Source organism: Zeugodacus cucurbitae, chromosome 6 (genome assembly GCF_028554725.1).
Source record: "Zeugodacus cucurbitae isolate PBARC_wt_2022May chromosome 6, idZeuCucr1.2, whole genome shotgun sequence".
Classification (NCBI taxonomy): domain Eukaryota; kingdom Metazoa; phylum Arthropoda; class Insecta; order Diptera; family Tephritidae; genus Zeugodacus; species Zeugodacus cucurbitae.
The window spans coordinates 9,140,061-9,160,933 of NC_071671.1; the positions used below are offsets into that span (position 1 = coordinate 9,140,061).

Here is a 20,873-nt window from a genome sequence, read left to right on the forward strand (position 1 = left end):
AACGCTAAAAATAGCAAAGTTTACGAAAACACAGTGCTGGAGAACTCCTACATAGCTCAGCATTACAACGAATTTATTTTTTTCCTCTCCTTTCCTATGAAAATGTTATACGAGTAGTGGCAAGTATTGGAACAAGTGTTTATATAATATTGATTTATTCTTAGCACGAAATTCTATTTTTTTGATTTTGCGATTCTTTGCAAGGAAATTTTTGAGTCTAAATCGATTGTGACAAGATTTCTTTGGGGTTATAAAAATTTAAAACTTTTTAAAATTCAAGGTTGGTTGGTTGAAAATGAAGGCGAAGAGAGCCTGACCGCAAGTGAGCGCACTTAGGCCATCATTAGGTCCATTGTACTCCCCGAATGTACTCTGATAAGCATCAGCTGAACAACTCGGTCGATTTAACGAAGCTTCTGAGTTTTTTCCATCCCAGCTGCCGAATTTCTCTTAGATTAGAGTATTGGGAGCCATGGAAGGTATCTCTTCTTAACCGACAGAAAGCTGGGCATTCGCAAAGATAATGCTCTAGTGTCTCGTCATCCAATACTATTATAGCAAGTCTCTGCAGGTGGCCTCTTAGTGGTAGATGCCCCGTGTTAAACCCTGTGATACAGCTTAGTTCTCATTTGCTCAAAATAATACGGTTTTTGGTCTGTCTAGTGTCAATATTACTCCATAGTAGTTTTGTGCACATGTTCCAGGACCTGAGATGTTCCTCTAGCATCTATTGCTTTAGGCAGCGTTTGAGAGAACTGAAAGGTCTGGGGCAGTTTAAGGGAACTGCGTTTCTAGCTGCCGCCTCAGCATAGAACCTCTTGCCCTTCTCTGCACTGCTGGCCCCCGAACCTGAGGGTCCATTGCTGTTCCGCTCTGGTGGTTCTTTGCAAGGAGCTTGATGTTTAGTTCTTTTCGAACTTTGTGGGTCCTCGGGTGTTTAAAATTCATAATGGTAGAAAATATAAAACTTTACATTTTCAAAATAACTAATTATTTTTGGTTTTTGAGTAGGATTATAAGGCCTTCAATGTGAGGCATTCTTATTTTGGAGCATTTGTATTTTCCAACTTATTTATTAAATTTAATTTACTTAAAAAAATTTCAAGGAAATAGGTGTTGATGGTGATAGGCAGGTCTCTTAATTTAATTATAAATTGGGTAAACATTGACTTTTTCCTCACACTTACTTATATGTAAATCGTATAGAAGTTGTTTTCGCAGCAAAATGAATGTCTCTACTTAGTTTTCGGCGACAGTGGCCACACTTCCATTGCTACTAGTGCATGTGTTGTCAAATGAAAATTCCAAAAATATTTTGGACTTTTCACCACAACATTGCACATTTCACACCAAATTTACATATTTTTAGTGAGTGAGTGATTTAGTATCAGTTCCACGTAACCCCAGCGAGTGCAAAGTTCTGAAGCACATGCCGAATTGTAATTTTTAGTAGTTGAGTGAGTGGTGTGGACTCGCCCATTTTGACACTTGTGCACAGCTGGGTGTGTTGCAACTAGCGAGCTTAGTAGCATAGCACTGTACACAGTACAACAAAAATATCACATCAGCAAATAGTCATAAGCAATTCTATGCTATACATAGTATATCTGTATGTATAGTGAAATTCTATATTTTGTTTATAATATGTACAATTTCACGCATGGCGTAGAAACATGTCTGGAACGCGTTGCCATTATTGATTGACCCAAATTTTTCGTTTCCCCAGCTTTTGCTTACCCATATTCCGCACTGAAATTTGAGTTTGTTGACACGCGCCACACGTATAGCGAGTCCTTTTACCGTTCTCACTGTTTCTAAGGACTATAATATGTATAATGTATGGTAACAGTGGCGGTTATTAGCTGCTTTCATGACTTCCAATTTTCATGTTCATAAATATTTTATTTGCTCGCGATAATATCGATTAACAATTAGCTGAGATTGGAAATGGCATAAATTCATGATTAATAGTGTGACTGGAACGACGTGGAATGTAATAATGACTGAGTGGTTAGATTTTTGGAAGATAAAGGATATTAATGAGGGTTTTACTGAAATAGAAATATATTTAGAATTAATATTTTTCATAGAAAATTTATAAAAATAAAAATAACTTTCAAACTAAACTTTAATTTATAGTCAACACAGGCCTCTTAAGGAGTTACATGGGTTTTTGTCGGATAAAAAAGGCCAACATATTTCAATATTTTTTTTCTATTTTAAAAAATTATTATTTTATTTCTCTAATTCAATCTTTTTTCTGTCTTGTAGATATATATTTAAAGAATCATTTCTGAAATTTTCAAAAAAATTAAAACTCCTCCATTGTGACGTCATTTCTGGTGACCCTCGGAAAAAAGGTGCGTCCGTGTTGTCAGCATAATTCCTGACAGGATTATCCAAAATGACAAAACTAAAATAAGTGTTTTAGTTAAGACCATAAACTCGTGTTTGAACGAAAGAAAGACAAAAAGAGTAAAAATTGGAATTTTGGCAGACATTTTTCCAAAGAAATAAAAATGTCGCTAAAATTTGCTTGACATTTAGTTTTTGTTTAAATAGTTGTCATTGAAAAAAATCCTTCAAATCCGCCCAAAAACGAGTAAATTGTATCTCGGACACCTGTGCAAAATTTCATCACGATCGATTGAGTAGTTTTTGAGAACATTTGAAAACCGATTTTGAAAACACGGTTCCGAGAAAAACGTGTTTAAAGTTTTGAGTAACAATAATACCTGACTTGGAGCGCACACCTTCGAAAGGCTGTATCTCCGAAACTATTATTCGGATCGAAATTTAAGATAATATTCTTGAGATGTTGTAGAAATTAATAAGCCAAAAAACAAAAAAAAAAAACGATTTTTTGAACCCACGAAAGCCATGTAACCCCTTAAGCTCTCAAATTGCAGATTTTATTCGAAAAAAATATTAAAAAGACATTTGCGGGAGAAGAGATACATTAGTATACATCCGTTTTCGAAATAAAATATGTAAGAAAGCGTAAAAAGAATTATGTGCAGTATTATCCTTTACAAATTCTTGTGTATGAGCGAAGTTGGCTCCAGGTTTTTGTCAAAATTTCGCAAAATTCTCAAATATTTTACTGGAGTTCTTACACAATGATCATAGAAAATCGTTTATAAACTTGGCAAGTTTTTTATTTAAACTTGGCATTTGAAATCTCTAAAACTCTCGAGTTGAGTTGTTGCTTTGCATGTATGTATTTCGTTGGTTTAACGTTTATTCTTTTGGCCACTCGCATAAACGAGTATACCGAATATTGTTGTGGTGAACCAAAAAATTATTTCAGCTGAGCTAATAATTAATTTTAATAAATCATATATTTTCAATGATAATTATATAAATTAAGTGAAGTACCTACATACATATATACATAAGTATGAAACTATGAACTTCATAAATGTTGGTTGAATAAAAAACTCAGTAAAACAAACAGTAATTTGTTAATTAATTCATTTTTTTTTAGTTTTTCTTTTCACTTTATATTTCAATGCGTTTTCGCACGCTCGTAAATTCAAATGCGGCTACTGTTTGCATCATACATGCCGTGTTGACATCACTGAAGCTGGTGCACAGACCGAGTCACTGGTGGACGGGCGTGTCCGAAATGTGTGTACATTTGCGCATACTTGTGATCTCATTGTGAATGACATAATTCCACTGAAATTGTCCCATTCTAAATTGCCAAAAATTGTTGTCATTATTTTGCAATTTTCGGCAGTTTTTTTCATTTGAAATAGACATGCATATTGTGTGTATGCCTGTAATCACATGTACTACATACATATGTATATGTATTTATTTACTATTGTACTTCGCGACAATTTAAAAGAGATTAAATTATAAATTGTGCTAATAGAGGACATTCGTGCTTTTGTTCGTCTTAAAGAGTTGCGTATAGAACTTGCAAAATATTTTATTCAATTCAAGAAGGTTGTAAGCAATACAATAAATACTATGTCAACGCTATAAACAAATCTCAAGTGAAAACACAAATTTGTCAGTCGTCTTTTATGAACTGTGAAATTCGCTACAGTTAGGTTATGAAAATTGCTCATACAGCTCAAGTTATTTGAGAAGTGTCTATTGGATCTATAAAATTTATGATATGATCTTTTTTATTGACTAATTGCTATAAAATCCCAGGATAAATCTTCCAATTATTGTTATGTATAATAAACATAGGGGGCTATACCAGTGTGACACTTTCAAAAAATCGATTTTTTGTATTTCTTGCTTATTCGATAGTTTATACTTTCACAAATATTCTGAGAAAGCGGTAAGATCGTCTTGAATAGTTTTGAAAGACAGCATTCTAGAGCGAACGCTGCCATAGTCGAAACTTTAAACTCGTTTTTCTCGAAACAACATTTTTCAAAATTGCTGATATCATAACTCAAAGAGAAATTGATCGATCGATTTAAACTGAGTATTCTTGAATATATTTACTATACAATGACCTATCTTTTTGATTGGTTGGTCAATTTGGCATTAATAAAACGACCATTTTTTACCTAAAAAACGATTTTTTTCCAGAACTACGCCATTTTGTTAAATAATTTTTGATACTTTTCAAAATTCGTAGGTCATGGTATAGAAAATACCTTCAACTTTAATAATCAAAATTATTTAAAGACTTATTGAAATAAAATAAAGAAATATTAGAAATTAACCAATATATGCTATAATTGTTATAACTTTTCCTTGCAGCCTTTCCTTTTTCTTTTGAAGACCGTATATTATTAAATGAGTTCATGTTGGTAATGAATAAGTTAGTAAATATCACTTTGATATTGGTACTTGCGAATATTTTGGATTTTTATATTATAGATATCTCGAAATCGTACGACCCTCATAAGTACTCGACCGATTTCAATGGAATTCAGTATATAATATTTTCTTGACACACTGATGACAGGTGTGGAAAATGGGTGGAATAGGTTCACAACCACGACTACTTCCCATAAATCTCAATTTTGAATTCCATCTTATTGCTTCACTTTATAATATATACATAAGGAATCAATGAAGATAGCGGAATAAAATTTTACACAAATACTATCTGTGGCATCATTTGTAAAAAAATTATCTAAATCAGACTATAACTTTTCAATACCCCGGATATCGAATATGAAGAACTTAGTGCCTTAGGGTATTTTTCATCGAAAATATCGGTAAATCTCTGAGATAAGTATCTTAATTTAATTCAGAGAGTATCTTTTTCTTCTAATAGTGTGTCTCTCTACCAAAAATGGTTAAAATCGGGTCATAACTTCCCCTATGTATATCAATAAATTGCGAGAGTATAAAATTAGAATTAGCCTTTTCTTACTTGTATAAAACTTGAATAAAACTTTAATCAAAATTATTAATGAAATTTATTATTATTTTCTTTGTTTTCAGGTAAGCAAAGATCTTGGAATTTCTTGAATATTAAGCTGGTGTTGCTTTGTGGTTTGTCACTTAAATGTGGTTAGGCTAAACCTAACCCTACTTAAATGTATGTAAGTCTCAGTAAAATTAGATTGATATTTTTAAAGTATATTAAGTTTAAATATAGAAATCTACATATATATATAAGAATATATAGTATATACGTGATAAATAAACGGTTGAGTTCGTATTGAGTGCTTATTTAAAAACAAAAAAAAAACTTTCAGGTCTTATATGGAAATCACGTAGCGATTAAATATGTGTCAAAGTTGTTTCTTTCATTTTTGCATGCTTTTCTCGATTATGATTATATTATATATTATATATAATACAGAATTTTTATATACTTTCGTGGAAGCGGAAATGACTGTACATATAATATACGTGCATACATATATACATATATCCGTTATACTCTCAATGAAATCGGTTCGTATCCCGTTATATTAAATTCAATTATGTTGCTTAGTTGCAATTGTGCCGCACACACATGAAGTCGGTGATTAAGGTGCGGCAATTACAGATGATGTCATAAGTGTTTTGTGTCTGATGTTATCACACGAGTTTTCAGCCATAAAGTAGGCAAAAACTACAACACAGTTTCGAAAAATAATTACAAGTGAGTGGTTGGTGTTAATTAGTCACACATATGATAATTTAATTAAATGCTATGCTCACTATATTCACGCATATGTACGAATATAAGATAGCAGGGTCGCTTGCAAAAGTTTGTCAGTTACATATAGGGTGCGCTGCAAAGTGATCAGGACATTAAACGATGTATGATGCAAGAATGAACAACGAATACTACTAATCGGATAAGATTGTGAGCGAGAGAACATATTTAAAATTATAGAAGTTTATAAATTTTTCAAAAAACGCAGAAGCATCTCATAAAAAAAGAGAAGATATGAAAATCACGGTGAAGCTTAGAAGTCTTATAAGACTTTTCGAATAAGTCGAATTTCATATAAGAAAAGTTAAAACAGTGGAAACTCGTCACAAAACCTCTAACAGTCTATATCTGCTTCAGCAATGAGACCCGAAATATACTATCTATTTGGAATAAGCTTGTTTTACCTTGGAACCTAACTCGCTTATTCGTCAAAACATTCTATTAATCTCAAAGTGTTTTCAACACAATCTAGTATAGTATCTGAGTCATCATATTGTAAGTACGACATTTCAAAGTTTAATTGTGAGAACTCATTTAGCACGTAGATATTTTCACATTATATTGTTTATTCTTTCCCAGGTTTTCTGCCTTAGTATCGAATACACCTTGCAAGAAAAATATTTTTTTTTTGCATATATAATTCTCAAAACCGCAAATGCCATTAACCCTTAAGAGTAGCAACTCAAAAAGCCAAAATGAATGAATTTCGGTTCACTTTTACTATACAGTTATAAATATAAACAAAAATCTTCAAATGACTAATTCTTATTGTGCAGTTGAATATTTACGCATTGTCGTCAGCTTTTACGCCACCCCCTTAGCGGGCGTGTGTTAATAAAATGCTATAGTGTAAATTCATATATCGCACAGAAAACATAAGCAATATATCGCGAGAATTCTTCATAGCGTTCACCTCGACCTCTTTCAATATTTGTGTGGCTTTTTGGCTCGACCACCGTGTGAGACAAATAATTTCGAGGAGCGGCGAAGATGTGCCAACAAATATTTTCAATCATACCGACAGCATGTATATATATAGTATATATATGTAAATATTTTTAAAAGTAAATAAATGTAAACACAAATTGGTCGTCCGCACAGTTTCTGATGCAAATAGTGGACGCTCATAATTTTTAGTTAGAGGCGTGAAATATTTTCGTGATAATTACAATGCTACTTAGAATGGTTCAGAACAGAACCGACAGAAAGAGAGTTAATTTTTTATTTTTTTTTTTAGCCTCTATTTAAAGAGTAAAAGAACAATGCTCTACACATTTATTGTCTAGAAATGGTTTGCGAATAAAGTCAGTATTGGATCTTTAATTAATGATGAGGAAGTAATCTATGAAATCTCATGAGAGAAACCTACTGATAACCACTGCATATGAGCCAACAGGTGCATAACAACAAGAATGAGAGACAAGATTGTAAAACGCAACGGCATAATTTAAACGAACTGTCAAACTTTCACAATAACTGTAAATACAACTTTCTCACATTTTCGTTCATATTGATCTCCCATTCATCATTCTTGTACAACAAATTTTAATTTTTTGTACAGAGGAACGTTTTTGACTGTATGTCAATATGACAAGGGTTAAATTTGTCGAAAAATATGCTTTGAAAGGGCAATATTATTCAAATAAAATTATTTTCTGAGATCTGAACGCATATTTTCCTAATAATTTATTTATAATTAAATTCGAAAAGTATTTTTAGTTATGCCGACATAGAATGCAAAAATGGAGGAAATTATCAGAGTGTTCGTGAATTTGAATGGATAATATTTCACATAATACAACAGCTGAAAATTGCATGTTGCATAAATTTGCATCAAATATTTCGATGGGAATTTTCTCATAGTAAATAGTTTTCCAATGCATAGTCAATAGAATGTAGTGTTTTGTTTTCGGCGATGATGTCAGCGTCTGGTACTACACCCCTACAGTGTTGGTTTGAGAAATAGAAACAGAAAAATAGAAACAGAAAATAAAATAAAATAAAATAAAATAAAATAAAATAAAATAAAATAAAATAAAATAAAATAAAATAAAATAAAATAAAATAAAATAAAATAAAATTAGATTAGATTAGATTAGATTAGATTAGATTAGATTAGATTAGATTAGATTAGATTAGATTAGATTAGATTAGATTAGATTAGATTAGATTAGATTAGATTAGATTAGATTAGATTAGATTAGATTAGATTAGATTAGATTAGATTAGATTAGATTAGATTAGATTAGATTAGATTAGATTAGATTAGATTAGATTAGATTAGATTAGATTAGATTAGATTAGATTAGATTAGATTAGATTAGATTAGATTAGATTAGATTAGATTAGATTAGATTAGATTAGATTAGATTAGATTAGATTAGATTAGATTAGATTAGATTAGATTAGATTAGATTAGATTAGATTAGATTAGATTAGATTAGATTAGATTAGATTAGATTAGATTAGATTAGATTAGATTAGATTAGATTAGATTAGATTAGATTAGATTAGATTAGATTAGATTAGATTAGATTAGATTAGATTAGATTAGATTAGATTAGATTAGATTAGATTAGATTAGATTAGATTAGATTAGATTAGATTAGATTAGATTAGATTAGATTAGATTAGATTAGATTAGATTAGATTAGATTAGATTAGATTAGATTAGATTAGATTAGATTAGATTAGATTAGATTAGATTAGATTAGATTAGATTAGATTAGATTAGATTAGATTAGATTAGATTAGATTAGATTAGATTAGATTAGATTAGATTAGATTAGATTAGATTAGATTAGATTAGATTAGATTAGATTAGATTAGATTAGATTAGATTAGATTAGATTAGATTAGATTAGATTAGATTAAATTAAATTAAATTAAATTCACTCATTAAACGCTAGTGTTACGTATATGTAACGCTCCGATCTTTCACATAAATCTACGACTTTTTCGAAATGCAATTTTAAATGTTCCAAATTATAAATTAGAATTGAAGTGAACAAATCAAAGAATAAGTGTGCGCTATATTTTGCATTTTCCGTTTAGTGTAGCACACACACCTAAAAAAACTATCGAAATGGGAACACGTTGTCGGTAAGTACGATTTTTAATAAAGTGTCTCCTATTTATGTGAAAAGAGTGTTTTGTATATTTTGATTGTGTTTGAAATTTTATGCTACATAAAAAAAAAATATTTAAAATGACTGTATTTGTAGTTTTTTTTTCGTCTTGTGTAGCTGTGACATATATGTCACGTTCGCGGGTTCACCTTATGAATTGTATAACTATATATAATATACATATTTATGTGCGTGTTCTTCCGTTATTAGGGCAAAACTAACTGTTGAAGAAGTTTGCGCAGTTTTGGACGAATTGACTAATAATGAAGAAGAAGAGGTGGAAGCTATATACATATATAGAGGCTCCTGACGCGGGTGCTCTTTCAGGTAATGATTCGGCAGATGAAGACGGCGGTACTTTGGAAAACTTGTCACATACACAGCTTGTCGAGGATTGTGAAATTGTTACAAGAAAAAATACCGACTTTGATAACCGGTAAAATACCGGTTGTAAACAATTTATTAGAGGCAAACCGTTGAGATTTGGTTATAAAATGTGATGTCTAAATACGCCTTCCGGTTATCTTCTAAACTTCGAGATGTATCAGGGAAAAAACCCTAGGACGAACGAAGAGTACCCTGCAAACTATGGAAAGAACGCTGCTCCGTTGTTTTCAATGATCGATGAATTCGATGAAACGTGGAAGCCACTTCCATTTCAATTTTTTTCGATAATCTCTTCACTTCAATACCTGTTTTGGTTGGATTAAAAAAATGGGATATGAGGAACTGGTACAATTCGGCAAAATTCAATACCAACCTCTTGCCCTTTGCCACTGAAGGATAAGTTGAAAAAAAAGGAACGTGGTTATATGGTTAGTTCCCGGATTTCTGAATGCGGTATTACAGTCACGAAATGGGTAGACAATGCAGTAGTTTCCGTTGCATCAACTTTATTTGGGAAGGAACCGGTAGGGACAGCTGGAATATACTCTAGGGCAAAACATGCTCGAATTCAGGTTCAAGTCCCCAATGCTATCGTAATGTATAATAAGAATATGGGCGAAACAGACCGTATGGACCAAAACGTTAACGCTTACAGGATTGGAGCTAGAGGGAAGAAGTGGTGGTTCTCAATTTTTACCTGGTTGGTTGATGTCTCCATTCAAAATGCTTGGCTCTTACATAGAAAAGGCGGAAACGGGCTAACCCAGCTACAGTTTAGAAGAACCATTGCTAATCACTTTTATCGTACTTATGGACAAGTCCGAGGACCATGGGGATTTAGACGTCCGGATTCGCAAATTGAGCTTGATACTAGATATGACCTAATTGGCCATTTCATAGTTAGAAATCCTACCAGGAGACGTTGTGCTGGAAACAACTGCCAGCGATCAATAAACACCAAATGTGTAAAGTGTGACGTAGGTTTGTGTGTGGATTGTTTCTAAAACCTTCACTTTAGACCAGTTTGAGTTTTCTTTCTCAACCTAAAATTGATGAATTTTCATACGTTTGTACTTGTCTCGTTTTCTTTTTGTAAACTTTATAATTAAAATAATAAAATTGATGAATTAAATCCAATGGAAATGTTTATTTACATGTTAGTATCAAACATTGTATTACATAACAGAAACCCGCGAGCGTTACATATATGTCACGGGTCGTGCAGACCCCCCCGGATAGGGGTCGAAACTTTTGTTTGTAGTTTTGTGTACATATCAACCCTTGTAGTATCCACACAAACTTTGGTTCCTCTATCTTTGCTATTTAGCTTTCGCGTTTAATGGGTTACATTAAATTAAATTGTTGTAATTAGAAAGAAGATTACTGTATCAACACATTTTTCTAAAACTTTCATACTAACAAAAAGGGAGGTGTATATAGATTTTTGTCGGCCACTGTATGAATGTATGTATAAGCTCATAAGCTTTGTCTTATCTGGCAAATTATTGCGCGGTTCGTTGCACTTGTTGAGTGAAAATAATAGAATATAGTATTTATTACTATTTTTATTTGCAAATAACATGTGCAACATCAAGTATTGGTGCGGCAGCCCTTAGATGTGCTAACGGCGCCCATCCTGTAGCTTGTGGTAGGTGAGTCTATAATTTACAAATACTTATGTAAGTATATTTAGATGTGTGTATGTAATTATGTACGGGTATGTGTGAGATTTGATATTTGCTTTGTTGATAGATATTGGCAATCTACACACAAATACATGCATACATATAGAAATGTACTGTACATACATATAAGCATATAGCACTATTGTGTACGTATATAACCGACACATTATTAACTATGTGACATTCCGATGCCAGTGAATCATTATTATTATTATTGCTCAATAAATTTATGTGTCATATGCATATACTGTTATAATTATTATGTTCATGATGTAAATGATGTACACACACATACATATATGTATATGAAGTCGCCTGTACCATCAGAGTGTCAGTCAACCAATCAATCCAGTGCCGGTATGTGGTTCAACAAACCGCAGCTTGTAACTTGAGCGTGAATTTTTCAAGCGTTCACGTCCGTTGCAAAATATGAAACTATTTATATATTTATATATGCTTTAATTGTGTAATAAATCATTGCAATTCTATTGTGCATTTACTTTTACATACATATGTACATACAATCTATCGACGTCGGCCTCAATTCGAGGGCCGACAGTAGGCTCGATGTGGATATTAGCATATGAAAGCGTTGATTACTATAGCAAAATTGATTGTATATGAATTATGAATTGTTTATTGCAATGAAAAAATTCCATTTCACTATTTAAATAAATTCAAATAAATAAATGTACATATACATATTTAGATATTTGTTTCGCGATAAAAAGTTTTTGCGCGACCTTAAAATGCCTGCGTTCTTTAAGAAGTTTAATGAAACTAATGAACAAAGTGTTTGTTTTGTTGTAGTTTCTGCTTTAATATTAAATTAAATATTTATATACATACATAAATATGTATGTATGTATTATTTAGAATAGTCAGCCATCCTTCAACGCATTCCAGTCGTTCATTTGACGCCGATCAACTTCCTTTATGAAATGTGGTTTTATCTTTAATCAACCTAACAAAAAAAATTCGCACTTTTAAAAACAATTTTTGCCGTTATTTTGCCACAGAAACTATGTCACATTTCTTTAACTTATACATATACATACATATAAAGATGTTTTCGAAATGATAATATAGTTCTTGAAAGTTTATATATATATATATTTGGCGTAGGAACCGCTTTAAGCGATTATAGCCGAATCCACCAGAGCGCGCCACTCATTCCTCCTTTTTGCTTTTTGGCGCCAACTGGAAACACCAAGTGAAGCCAGGTCACTTTGCACTTGGTCTTTCCACCGGAGTGGAGGTCGTCCTCTTCCGCGGCTTCCTCCAGCGGGTACTGCATCGAATACTTTCAGAGCTGGATTGTTTTCTTCCATCCGTACAACATGACCTAGCCAGCGTAGCCGCTGTCTTTTTATTCGCTGAACTATGTCAATGTCGTCGTATAAATCGTACAGCTCATCGTTCCATCGTCTGCGGTATTCGCCGTTGCCAATGTTTAGAGGACCATAAATCTTGCGCAAAACCTTTCTCTCGAAAACCCCAAGAGTCGTCTCATCGGATGTTGTCATCGTCCACGCTTCAGCGCCATACATCAGGACGGGAATAATGAGCGACTTATAGAGTTTGATTTTGGTTCGTCGAGAGAGGACTTTACTTTTCAATTGCCTACTCAGTCCAAAGTAGCACCTGTTGGCAAGAGTGATTCTGCGTTGAATTTCAAGGCTGACATTGTTGGTGTTGTTAATGCTGGTTCCCAGATAAACGAAATTATCTACAACTTCAAAGTTATGACTGTCAACAGTGACGTGGGAGCCAAGACGCGAGTGCGCTGACTGTTTGTTTGATGACAGGAGATATTTCGTCTTGTCCTCATTCACCACCAGACCCATACGCTTCGCTTCTTTATCTAGTCTGGAAAACGCAGAACAAACGGCGCGGTTGTTGCTTCCGATGATATCAATATCATCGGCATACGCCAGGAGCTGTACACTCTTGTAGAAGATTGTACCCTCTCTATTTAGTTCTGCAGCCCGTATTATTTTTTCCAGCAATAGATTGAAGAAGTCGCACGATAGTGAGTCACCCTGTCTGAAGCCTCGTTTGGTATCGAACGGCTCGGAGAGGTCCTTCCCGATCCTGACGGAGCTTTTGGTGTTGCTCAACGTCAGCTTACATAGCCGTATTAGTTTTGCAGGGATACCAAATTCAGACATCGCGGCATAAAGGCAGCTCCTTTTCGTGCTATCGAAGGCAGCTTTAAAATCGATAAAAAGATGGTGAGTATCGATTCTTCTCTCTCGGGTCTTTTCCAAGATTTGGCGCATGGTGAATATCTGGTCCATTGTGGATTTTCCAGGTCTAAAGCCACACTGATAAGGTCCAATCAGTTCGTTGACGGTGGGCTTTAGTCTTTCACACAATACGCTCGACAAAACCTTATATGCGATATTGAGGAGACTTATACCACGGTAGTTGGCGCAGATTGTGGGGTCTCCCTTCTTATGGATTGGGCAGAGCACACTAAGATTCCAATCGTCAGGCATGCTTTCTTCCGACCATATTCTACAAAGAAGCTGATGCATGCACCTTATCAGTTCTTCGCCGCCGTATTTGAATAGCTCGGCCGGTAATCCATCGGCCCCCGCCGCTTTGTTGTTCTTCAAGCGGGCAATTGCTATTCGAATTTCTTCATGGTCGGGTAATGGAACATCTATTCCATCGTCATCGATTGGGGAATCGGGTTCGCCATCTCCTGGTGTTGTACTTTCACTGCCATTGAGCAGGTCGGAGAAGTGTTCCCTCCATAATCCCAGTGTGCTCTGGACATCCGTTACCAGATTACCTTCTCGGTCCCTACATGATAATGCTCCGGTCTTGAAACCTTCTGTTAATCGCCTCATCTTTTCATAAAATTTTCGAGCATTACCCATGTCGGCCAGCTTTTCAAGCTTTTCATACTCACGCATTTCGGCCTCTTTCTTTTTACGTCTGCAAATGCGTCTCGCTTCCCTCTTCAGTTCTCGATATCTATCCCACCCCGCACGTGTTGTGGTCGATCGCAACGTTGCGAGGTAGACAGTCTGTTTTCTCTCCACTGCGGAACGACAATTCTCATCGTACCAACTGGTTTTTTGGCGTTGCCGGAGACCAATTGTTTCGGCTGCAGCGGTATGCAATGAGTTTGAGATGCCGTTCCACAGCTCCCTTATATCGAGATGCTGATGAGTGCTCTCAGAGAGCAGGAGTGCAAGTCGAGTAGAAAATCGTTCGGCTGTCGGTTGTGATTGCAGCTTTTCGACGTCGAACCTTCCTTGTGTTTGTTGACGGGCGTTCTTTGCTGCACAGAGGCGAGTGCGTATCTTTGCTGCTACTAGATAATGGTCCGAGTCAATGTTTGGTCCTCGGAGCGTACGCACGTCTAAAACACTGGAGACATGTCTTCCGTCTATCACAACGTGATCGATTTGATTGCGCGTGTTTCGATCAGGGGACAGCCACGTTGCTTGATGAATTTTTTTATGCTGGAATCTGGTACTACAGACAACCATATTTCGGGCCCCAGCGAAGTCGATCAGCCTCAGGCCGTTTGGCGATGTTTCGTCATGGAGGCTGAATTTTCCGACTGTTGTGCCAAAGACACCTTCTTTACCCACCCTGGCGTTAAAATCGCCAAGCACGATTTTGACATCGTGGCGGGGGCAGCGCTCATAGGTGCGTTCTAGGCGCTCATAGAAAGCATCTTTGGTCACATCGTCCTTCTCTTCCGTTGGGGCGTGGGCGCAAATCAGCGATATGTTGAAGAACCTCGCTTTGATGCGGATTATGGCAAGACGTTCATCCACCGGGGTGAATGCCAGGACTCGGCGACGTAGTCTCTCTCCCACCACAAATCCAACACCGAATTTGCGCTCCTTTATATGGCCGCTGTAGTAGATGTCACAAGGACCCACCTTCTTCCGTCCTTGTCCCGTCCATCGCACTTCTTGGACGGCGGTGATGTCAGCCTTTAGTTGTATGAGGACATCAACCAGCTGGGCAGAGGCACCTTCCCAATTAAGAGTCCGGACATTCCAGGTGCATGCCCTCAAATCATGATCCTTAGTACGTTTGCAGGGGTCGTCATCAAAAGGGGGGTTTCTCATCCGAGGCTCGGTGTTTGTTTTCATTGGGGAGATTTTTTTATGTGGTGGGTCCCAAGCCCTACGCACAACCGCACAAGCGGGCTTCGCCTTCTCACTTTAGCTCGCCTCCAAACGGATGTCTGTTAGCTACCCAGGGGATACTTGGTCTAAAACCGGAAGTCGTGAGCTGCTTGAGTCATATGCAAAAGAATCGTTCCTGGCCACTCCCAAGTGAATGGCAATCAGAAACTTTCCTCACTTGCGTGAACTTCTACATATGACCCCATCCCCCATTGGTTATGTGAAAGTTCAGTACAAAATGGTTGCCGTGCGAGCTCAAAATAATAGTAAAAATATTCAAAAAAGCATTCGAATCCAGATCTTTTATGTTGCTAGAATGTCAAAGAGTCTGTTTCGTATTTTAGACATTTTAATTCAATGTTCTCGATTAATCTCGGAAATTTTTGGTGGGACCTCAGCCTAATGTACAATGTATAACAGAGACTTTTGATAAAATAATTGGAATTACAAAAAATTGAATTCCTGCGTAGTCTACAACTGCAGGAAAGCTTTGAGCTCATTAAAAGAAAATGTCCATAATCTGAGATCCTGGCCATAGAAAAATTTTCGAAAACGAAACAACAGACGAGTTGATACTCTCTGCAACCTCTCTAGATGAATTCTAGAAGGAGGCAATATTTTGCCCAACAGGAACTATCACGAGAGAGCTTTAAACATATTTTGAACACATTGCTCAAAACAGATGGGTGTCTATAAACAAATGTAAAATAACAAAGCAAATATGGTCTGGGTATGACAAGATAAGAACTAAGGATTTAATAAATAGATCCATAGCTTTCTATATATATTTACAGCCATCATAACGGTGCATTGGCCATTTGGAGAACATGCGTTGAAAATGGGTCTCCCCTATAACGACTAATGTCGTTCCTGCAAACTAGAAGGGTACAAGGGAAGGTATTTCACTTCTTTGTGAAGGTCCGGCCCTTCACACATCAGCAGACATATTTGGAAGGCACTTGGAATCCATCCGACACAATTGAATGGTTGTCCACAAAAAGCACAACGGAAATAAATAGTTTCTTTGGGAGTACAAAATGGTTTGAACGTAGATATGAAACGTTTTAGCAAAAATATAAAGGTCTTGCAATGGTCTTACAATAAGATTGGCGCAGAAAGGCTGTACTCCGACCTATCTAGTCCAGTGTGTTTTAACCGTAGCCAAATTTATAGTTCAAACAGTGAACGACGTCAACCTGTAGACGGAGAGAGCCGATGCGACCTATCTTATGAGTTTTTAATGTAAATGAAGTTTTTAATGTCATTACCGCTTCTACCGTACGCTACCGTAGATATTCATGTCATTCGGATTTTTCCCGTAGAGAAGAGTCGGCCGCTTTTCACTCTCGAGCCTCTCGGATTAAAAAAGAACGCATTTAAGAAAGAAAGACATTTTATTTTGTCATTTTTCGAATTGTTCTTATTTAATTTAAGAATTCCGCATTTGTTGTAAAATTGTTGTAAATCTCTCACCTGTGGAAATATGTGAAACCCTGAATTTTTATACTCTCGCAACAAAAGTTGCTAAAGAGAGTATTATAGTTTTGTCCACATAACGGTTGTTTGTAAGTCCTAAAACTAAACGAGTTAGATATAGGGTTATATACACCAAAGTGATCAGGGTGAAGAGTGGAGTTCAAATCCGGAATGTCTGTCTGTCCGTCCGTCCGTCTGTGCAAGCTGTAACTTGAGTAAAAATTAAGATATCTTGATGAAACTTGGCACACTTATTTCTAGGCACCATAGGAAGATTGCTTTCGAAAATGAGCAATCGGACCACTGCCACGCCCACAAAATGGCGAAAACCGAAAACACTTAAAGTGCCATAACTAAGCCATAAATAAAGCTATGGAAATAAAATTTGGTATGAAGGATCGCACTATGAAGGGGCATATTTGGATGTAATTTTTTTGGGGAAGTGGGCGTGGCCCCGCCCCCCTAAGTTCACATAAAAAATGGCAGATAGAAGCTGCACTCAGATTTTTTTACAAAATATAAAATGGGCGTGACATCGCCCACTTATGAATCAAAAATCATATCTCAGGAACTACTCGACAGATTCGAATGAAATTCGGTATATAATATTTTCTTGGCACCCTGATGACACATATGCAAAATGGATGAAATCGGTTCACAACTGCGCCTACTTCCCATATAACTCAATTTTAAATCCTTCTGATTCTTTCACTTCATAATGTATACATAAGGAACCGAAATAAAACTTTACACAAATACTGTATTTGAGCTGTGACATCACTTGTGGAAAAATTGTCAAAATCGAACCATGACTTTTCAAGGCCCCTGATATCAAACATGAAGAACTCAGTGCCTAAGGGTAATTTTTCACCGAAAATATAGGTAAATCTCTAAATAAATTGCGAGAGTATAAAATGTTCGGTTGCACCAGAACTTAGCCTTTCCTTACTTGTTTTGATATACATGACCCTATATCTAACTCGTTTAGTTTTATGACTTACAAACAACCGTTATGTGAACAAAACTATAATACTCTCTTAGCAACTTTTGTTGCGAGAATATAACAAACTGAAAAACTAATTTTTATATTTTATTAAATACAAAGATGTCGAAATTCAAATCAGATGAATTTTCTCATTCTCATTGTTGTAAAGGGTGATTTTTTAAGAGCTTGATAACTTTTTAAAAAAAAAAAACGCATAAAATTTGCAAAATCTTATCGGTTCTTTATTTGAAACGTTAGATTGGTTCATGACATTTACTTTTTGAAGATAATTTCATTTAAATGTTGACCGCGGCTGCGTCTTAGGTGGTCCATTCGGAAAGTCCAATTTTGGGCAACTTTTTCGAGCATTTCGGCCGGAATAGCCCGAATTTCTTCGGAAATGTTGTCTTCCAAAGCTGGAATAGTTGCTGGCTTATTTCTGTAGACTTTAGACTTGACGTAGCCCCACAAAAAATAGTCTAAAGGCGTTAAATCGCATGATCTTGGTGGCCAACTTACGGGTCCATTTCTTGAGATGAATTGTTCTCCGAAGTTTTCCCTCAAAATGGTCATAGAATCGCGAGCTGTGTGGCATGTAGCGCCATCTTGTTGAAACCACATGTCAACCAAGTTCAGTTCTTCCATTTTTGGCAACAAAAAGTTTGTTAGCATCGAACGATAGCGATCGCCATTCACCGTAACGTTGCGTCCAACAGCATCTTTGAAAAAATACGGTCCAATGATTCCACCAGCGTACAAACCACACCAAACAGTGCATTTTTCGGGATGCATGGGCAGTTCTTGAACGGCTTCTGGTTGCTCTTCACCCCAAATGCGGCAATTTTGCTTATTTACGTAGCCATTCAACCAGAAATGAGCCTCATCGCTGAACAAAATTTGTCGATAAAAAAGCGGATTTCACATTTCGAACCGAACACTGATTTTGGTAATAAAATTCAATGATTTGCAAGCGTTGCTCGTTAGTAAGTCTATTCATGATGAAATGTCAAAGCATACTGAGCATCTTTCTCTTTGACACCATGTCTGAAATCCCACGTGATCTGTCAAATACTAATGCATGAAAATCCTAACCTCAAAAAAATCACCCGTTATTTCTGTAGTAGATAATACTTCGTTGTTTTTGTTGTTGTTGCATTGGCCAGTGACCAACCAAAAGTGAATGTTTAATTTGCTCGACACACGAGCAACGGCGGAGGTCACCAACAAACTCTTAAACTATTTTATTTTTTTGGCTGTCAGCGTTAGAAGGGTCAGATGATGCCATTTTACCCATTTTTACAGTTTTACATATTTATGCCATTTCCAGTTTTCGTTGCTTAATTTAGTTTTGTTTTTGTTGTTTTGCTCCAACTTGTGTTATGCTATCTAATTTTAACGCACAATGCCATTTTGTTGCGTATTTGTTGTTATTGTTGTTTTTTAAAATGTTGGAACCACACCCGTTGGCACATATACATTGGCACATCAACCAACAAACATGCTTTAATATAAATTTGTTGATCTTCTATCGTTTTATTCGATCTTTGTTCTTGCTGCTTTGTTTTCGCTTCATTATGAAGAGTAAATGTTGGCGATGACGTCATCAAATTCGCAAACATTCATTTGAAGCGGCGCACGCTGTCAGCACACACAACAGATGTAGACTCTTACAGCATTGGCCTCAAAAACATAGTATTTGAATGGGATATTCGAATGAATTTTAAACAATTCAAATATTAACTTATATATTTATGTGAACACACGCATTTACAACAAGTATGTGCGTATCGCTGAATTCTAGATCTAAATTGTAGCTGATTCTTTGAAAAATCAAAAAAAAAAAAAAAATCAAACATAATTTCATGTGCCTAATACAAGAACAGAAATAAATAAATTATTATTAACGAGACAGACAAAGATTCTGGATCTGGAGCCTCGTGCTTCGAATGTGCTTTCAGAAAATATAAACTGAAATTGGTTTGTCCTATGGGATTATTTGTATGTATCTACTTAACTTCTGGTGTCTTTTTTCTTCACCGGTCGGGTGATCTAATTGTTCAACGAGGAACTATTGAAATATTAACTTTAATTTTTTGAGCGATGTTTGAAATAGATTTTTCTTAGAATTGTGAATGATTAACTAAAGCAGAATTAACGATTTAAGGACATTATTATTTAAAGCAGCTTTCCATTCCCAGGGTTCTAAAATTTTTTAAACGTCCTCCGAACTTTACTTTTTGTAAAAACCTTCACGGAGATTACTAGTATTAGAGAATAGTAGAGAAGCTCGATCCTTAATATCAACCGTCTAGTAGACTTATCACTAGGTTTCTATGGAACAGACCTTATAATAGCTCAAAATCAAACGAGTAAGAAAAGGCTAAGTTCGGGTGGAACTCAACATTTTATACTCTCGCAATTTATTGATGAAATTTTAATAAGAGGGAAGTCTGTTTTAGAGGCTTCAAAAAATCTATATTTTCAAGGATTTTTTTGGAAAGGAAAGAAATGTCTGATTGAAATGAAACTTTTAGGATTTATTCTTATATATTAGATATTCTTCATGTTTGAAGAAGAAAATGGAGGCGCCTCGAGTGTGCAATTTTTGTGTGGTGGTTGTGTTCTGAAACAAAAAAACAAAAGACATTTTTAATTTTCAATAGTGTAATTCCTGGGTGAATCAAGAAAATTCAAACAATTTTTCGCAGATTAAAAAAAATGCATTTAAAAACAAGTAAGGAAGGGCTAAGTTCGGGTGTAACCGAACATTTTATACCCTCGCAATTTATATATATAACTTTATTTATATTATATAATACACAATTTGACCCACATATTCGTCATATATATTGTATAAAGTCCATTGAAAGTTGGAAACCATAATATTAGGTTAGAAGCACCGAGGTCCTCGTGTTCGATATA

The 20,873-nt window shown here is 35.3% G+C and overlaps 1 protein-coding gene across 9 annotated transcripts in view; it reads left to right on the forward strand.

Moving 5' to 3' along the window:
- LOC105210995 (protein 4.1 homolog) overlaps window positions 1-20,873 on the forward strand; it is an 83,064-nt gene that overhangs the window by 29,182 nt on the left and 33,009 nt on the right. The window contains exon 1 of one of the 9 annotated variants that reach the window (XM_054233974.1): window positions 5,924-6,073. The exons of the other annotated variants lie outside the window; for them this stretch is intronic. The gene's annotated coding sequence lies outside the window, so the exon portion shown is untranslated. Of the gene's footprint in view, window positions 1-5,923; window positions 6,074-20,873 lie in introns of those variants that run through there. 9 annotated transcript variants of the gene reach the window in all.